This window comes from Prionailurus viverrinus, chromosome X (assembly GCF_022837055.1).
Source record: "Prionailurus viverrinus isolate Anna chromosome X, UM_Priviv_1.0, whole genome shotgun sequence".
NCBI lineage: Eukaryota > Metazoa > Chordata > Mammalia > Carnivora > Felidae > Prionailurus > Prionailurus viverrinus.
The window spans coordinates 16,603,748-16,609,996 of record NC_062579.1 but is presented as its reverse complement, the minus strand read 5'-3'; the positions used below and the strand labels follow the sequence as shown (position 1 = coordinate 16,609,996).

At 44.7% G+C, this 6,249-nt stretch overlaps 1 pseudogene; it reads right to left on the bottom strand.

The window, feature by feature from the left end:
- Window positions 1-5,248: 5,248 nt before the first annotated feature.
- Window positions 5,249-6,019, bottom strand: LOC125157726 (transcription initiation factor TFIID subunit 10-like; annotated as a pseudogene).
- Between the last annotated feature and the right edge of the window lie 230 nt (window positions 6,020-6,249).

Sequence of the window (6,249 nt, the reverse complement as noted above, 5' to 3'; positions counted from 1 at the left end):
GCTGTGGGCTTTTCATAAATGGCTTTTATGATCTTTAAGTATGTTCCTTCTATCCCTACTTTCTCAAGGGTTTTTATTAAGAAAGGGTGCTGGATTTTGTCAAAGGCCTTTTCTGCATTGATTGACAGGATCATATGGTTCTTCTCTTTTTTTTTGTTAATGTGATGTATCACGTTGATTGATTTGCGAATGTTGAACCAGCCCTGCATCCCAGGAATGAATCTGGGTGGGCCAGACTCTTGATGGTAGAGAGTATGACTACCATACTGACCACTCTGATGAAAGAATTCTGTATTTCTTCAACTAAACTCTTTTATTTTTTTTTTTTTATTTTTATTTTTATTTTTATTTTTTTTTTTTATGAAATTTATTGACAAATTGGTTTCCATACAACACCCAGTGCTCATCCCAAAAGGTGCCCTCCTCAATACCCATCACCCACCCTCTCCTCCCTCCCACCCCCCATCAACCCTCAGTTTGTTCTCAGTTTTTAAGTCTCTTATGCTTTGGCTCTCTCCCATTCTAACCTCTTTTTTTTTTTTTTTTCCTTCCCCTCCCCCATGGGTTCCTGTGAAGTTTCTCAGGATCCACATAAGAGTGAAACCATATGGTATCTGTCTTTCTCTGTATGGCTTATTTCACTTAGCATCACACTCTCCAGTTCCATCCACGTTGCTACGAAAGGCCATATTTCATTTTTTTCTCATTGCCACGTAATATTCCATTGTGTATATAAACCACAATTTCTTTATCCATTCATCAGTTGATGGACATTTAGGCTCTTTCCATAATTTGGCTATTGTTGAGAGTGCTGCTATGAACATTGGGGTACACGTGGCCCTATGCATCAGTGCTCCTGTATCCCTTGGATAAATTCCTAGCAGTGCTATTGCTGGGTCATAGGGTAGGTCTATTTTTAATTTTCTGAGGAACCTCCACACTGCTTTCCAGAGCGGCTGCACCAATTTGCATTCCCACCAACAGTGCAAGAGGGTTCCCATTTCTCCACATCCTCTCCAGCATCTATAGTCTCCTGATTTGTTCATTTTGGCCACTCTGACTGGCGTGAGGTGATACCTGAGTGTGGTTTTGATTTGTATTTCCCTGATAAGGAGCGACGCTGAACATCTTTTCATGTGCCTGTTGGCCATCCGGATGTCTTCTTTAGAGAAGTGTCTATTCATGTTTTCTGCCCATTTCTTCACTGGGTTATTTGTTTTTCGGGTGTGGAGTTTGGTGAGCTCTTTATAGATTTTGGATACTAGCCCTTTGTCCGATATGTCATTTGCGAATATCTTTTCCCATTCCGTTGGTTGCCTTTTAGTTTTGTTGGTTGTTTCCTTGGCTGTGCAGAAGCTTTTTATCTTCATAAGGTCCCAGTAATTCACTTTTGCTTTTAATTCCCTTGCCTTTGGGGATGTGTCCAGTAAGAGATTGCTACGGCTGAGGTCAGAGAGGTCTTTTCCTGCTTTCTCCTCTAAGGTTTTGATGGTTTCCTGTCTCACATTTAGGTCCTTTATCCATTTTGAGTTTATTTTTGTGAATGGTGTGAGAAAGTGGTCTAGTTTCAACCTTCTGCATGTTGCTGTCCAGTTCTCCCAGCACCATTTGTTAAAGAGGCTGTCTTTTTTCCATTGGATGTTCTTTCCTGCTTTGTCAAAGATGAGTTGGCCATACGTTTGTGGGTCTAGTTCTGGGGTTTCTATTCTATTCCATTGGTCTATGTGTCTGTTTTGGTGCCAATACCATGCTGTCTTGATGATGACAGCTTTGTAGTAGAGGCTAAAGTCTGGGATTGTGATGCCTCCTGCTTTGGTCTTCTTCTTCAAAATTCCTTTGGCTATTCGGGGCCTTTTGTGGTTCCATATGAATTTTAGGATTGCTTGTTCTAGTTTCGAGAAGAATGCTGGTGCAATTTTGATTGGGATTGCATTGAATGTGTAGATAGCTTTGGGTAGTATAAACTCTTTTATTTTTTAAAAAATTTTTAATTTTTTTACATCTTATGTAATTTTGAGAGATAAAGACAGAATAAGTGAGGTAGAGGCAGAGAGAGAGGGAGACACAGAATCCAAAGCAGGCTCCAGGGTCTGAGCTGTCAGCACAGAGCCCGACACGGGGCTCAAACTCACAAACCGTGAGATCATGACCTGAGCCGAAGTCAGACGCTCAACCAACTGAGCCACCCAGGGGCCCCTCAACTAAACTATATTATATCTTTGCTTGGGGACATGGGATAATTCCAGCAGAACCAGTTATGGTCCGTTTCTTTGTGAGATGGCCTAGCTTCTCAACTTAGAATATGATTGTACTGAGCACTAAATGATTTGCCCTTTGGATATTTGCCATACCTCTTACAGAAGGGACGTGTTGCTTTCAACATCTTGTTCAACGGAGACTTTAGGGATATGTCTGAGTCACTGCATCTTCAGTTGTTCCATCCTTAACTGTAGGCACTTTTGGTAATTTTCTAATGGAGTTTACATATTTCAAACACTCCTCCGTCTTTGTATACAGCCTTGTGGTTCCAGCAAGTGTATTGCTATGGTCACAGGGTTACTTTGAAAGAGGAGGATTACCTACACAGAAGGATAGGGGGTGACACCGTCACCTGGTGTGATGCATCCTCTTCTTTTTGTCTGAGCACACAGGTTTTGATTCATTATTTTTTTTTTCAATCTGAGCTCTACCAGTTATTGTCCTTGTGGCCATGGGAGAGACATTTAATGTCTGTGAGCCTCAGATTCTTCACTTTTACACGGGAGATATTTTATGATGCTCCCTATGTATTGAAACTGAAATGAGATGAGAAGTCTACAACTTTATATTTAGGATTGTAGGTATTCTTATTCATCATAGCAATCAGATGTTATTTTCAGTGAAAAATGTAGGAATTCAAACAAAGGGCAGTGAGCTAAGGCTCATCAGGTGAGAATCTTAGACGTTTGTGTTGATCTATTTGAATTACCTGTTTGAAAGTAGCCTCTAGTTGAATGTGGATAAATTTTGATTGTCTAACATTTGTACACATAGTCAAAGTTAGGTAAGAAGGAAGAATATGAGAAGGGCAGATTTCAAAGTGATTTTTATTTTGGATACAGAAAAAGAGAGAATGTCCACTCGTGGACATTGTCTCTCCAGTATTCCTTACTGGCAAAGTGCACGCATCTTTCTACCATATTTTTAAAATGCAAAGGTTATGGTGTTTGTATGTGGCTTGTGGGGCAGGCCTTGTCCAGATGGAGGCCATCCCTTAGGGGATGTGAGTCCATGAACATCTCCTGCAAGTCTTTATCTGAATGTCTTTATCTGTTACCTGTTGTATTGTGCAATATTGTCTCATTGATCTGCTTATTCTTTGTGGGAATATTCATCTTTTCATGATGAAGGACCAGGCACTCCTTTGGGAGGCAGCACTAACCAGAGGGACTTGTTTCTGCTCTTAACGTGCTAACACGCTCCAGGGTATATCAGTGGTTTAGGGTTTACTCATAGAACTATAAAATTGTTGTATAAGAAGTACTCTGTATATTCTGGTGGGAGAAAACACACACAGAATGTTATAAGAGCTCATAGTATATGGAACCCAAGATTTATTCTGGAGTGGGGTCAGAGTGAGTGAGTAGTCAGGGTACAGTCCCAGATCTCTTACCTGATAGGACATATTGCTTTCAGTGTCCTGTTCAGTGCAGCCTTTCAGGGATATGTCTGACCCCCAGCACCCTCATGCACCAAATCTTTAATTGTGGGCACTGCACGTGCTTCTCTCGAACGACTTTATATATTTTAAACACTCCTCTTGGTGTTTGGACATAGCGCTATTGTCACGTCAAGTGGTAGTGACTGGTCACTGCTGTGGGTTCAGGGTTACCCTCAGAGAGATTTACTAACTCAAAAGGGTATGGGGGTGGCAGTTGAATCTGGTGTGAAACACCCTCTTCCTATGTAAGAGCATACGTTTTGGAGTGGCACACCGTCAGTTCTAGTCTGAGCTCTGCCACTTCTTGAACCTGTAGCCTTGGGAGAGGCATTTAATCTCTCTGAGGCTAGATTTCTTCACTTTTACACTGTAGATAGATATTGCATGACCCTCCCTGTATGCTGAAGCTGAAATGAGATGATAAATATAAAGCCTTAGTACAGTTCCTGATACTTAATACGGTAAACTTCTCATTCATTGTATCAATCATATGTCAGATCGAGTGTAAACAGTGTGAGTTCATAGAAAGAAACTGTGAGCTTAGGTTGATCAGTGGAGAGTCCCAAAGGGTGGTTCTAGCTTGGGTATTTGGACATTTGAACTTTGAATGTAGCCCCTGGGGAAATAGGAACAAACTTATTAGTTCATCATTTGTGCACATAGTGAATGTCGTGGAAGGGAAGGGGAAATTTCAAATAGAATTTTCACTTTAATTCACATTTTGGAAGAAGAGCGAGAGAGAGTGGCCTTCCTGGGAAGCCTCTGTCTAGTAGTCCTTGGTAGCCAGGTGCAGGTTTTTTCCTTGATAATACTGAAAACGTCAGAGTGGTGCAGACTGGTATTTGGCTCGTGGAGCAGGCCTTATCCTCATGTAGTAGTCACTTAATGGGATGTGATTTTCTGGGACTGAAAGGCCATCCATTCCTATGCTGAGAAGTCACCAAGTGTCTTTATCTCCACCTTGAGCTGTCATAGTCCGGAGAGGAGTGTTCTCCTACAGTCTTCATTATGCCTACCTGGCCGTCTGAATCCTTTGGAACATATTCAGGTGGTAATTTGTTCACCATGTCCACAGTTATGTTATTGTTTACCTTGCCTTCATGAGCGTAAGGAGAAAGTATTTTTTTTTCTCTGTGTATGATGATGATCATGATTTTGAGATGATAACTTCTAATGTGTTCCTAGTGCGGCCAACATGGCTGGGGGTAGGTGTCCTAACGTGTTACAAGGTACAAGAATGGAATTGATGTGCCACATAGGGACAGTCTGGGGAAACTGTGGGTAAGATAATGGGAGCGTGGTAAAAAGGCCCAGTGCTGCAGGGAGTGGTTATGGCAACATCTCATAATTGGACGGATCTGTGAGTCCTTTTTCAGGCCTCTTCTTCAGTCTAACTGATGGCCCCTCTCCCCCAGGAGTGCTGTTTTCCAATTGTTTTGTGGTAAAATAAGCACCATAAAATTTACCATCTTTTTTTTTTTTTTTTTTTTTTTTTTTGCCTGTCACAATAAGTTTATTATGAAAGCAGGCTGGTGTGGGGACAAGGGGACAGACAAGTACATTTAGGTTGGGTGGCTCAGGTGAAGTAGGGCGGCTTCTTCACACTGATGCCACCATACTCGCTGAGGGCAGTGGTCGAGTCCTCCATGGTTAGAGTGTACTTGCGGTCCTTGCTCTTGCTTTGGGAGCTGCCAGAAGCTGTGCCCTTCATTTTGCAGTGCTGTAGGGCATCGCTGGCAGTATCTGAGATGAATTTCTGGGCAGCTAGGGAGATGAGCCGAATTATGCGTGGGTCCGAGGCCTCAAAGCCAGTGCGGTTCAGGTAGTAACCAGTCACTGCATCTGGGATCGTAGGCGTGTAATCCTCCAGCTGCATCAGGAAGTCCACCATAGGCGTGCTGGACACCACCGGCCTCACGGCTCCGTTGGCCGCACGTAAACCCCGTTACAGCACGTAAACCCCTTTGGACGTGGCCCCCTCTGGGGGCGCCACGCCGCCCGCCGACAGACACTGGAGCCGCCCCGCGCCGCTCGGCCGGCTACCCGGCCCGTGCCGCCACGGGTCCCGTGCCGCCACGGGTCCCGTGCCGCCACGGGTCCCGTGCCGCCACGGGTCCCGTGCCGCCACGGGTCCCGTGCCCCCTGCCGCAGCTCCAGCCCCAGGTCCCCCAGCCGTCCCCGCAGGGTAGGCCTTGTTCTCCGCAGCGGTGCCGAGACCGCGGGCGTTGGGCCCGGGCCCGGGACCGAGGCGGCGGAGCCCGGCGCCGCCTCGGGGTCTGCGCTGGAGTGTGGGAGAGGCAGCGAACCAAAATGTACCATCTTAATAATTTTTAAGTGTACTATTCAATACATTCACATTATTGTGCTACCAGCGCTACCATCCGTCTCCGGGACACTTTCATCTCATAAAACTGAAACTCTAGGGGCACTTGGGTGGCTTGGTTGGGTGAGCGTTCGACTGTTGATTGCAGCTCAGGTCACGTCTCAGGATTCCTGTATTCGAGCCCTGAGTTGGCCTCTGTGCTGACAGCTGGAGCCTGCTTGGGATT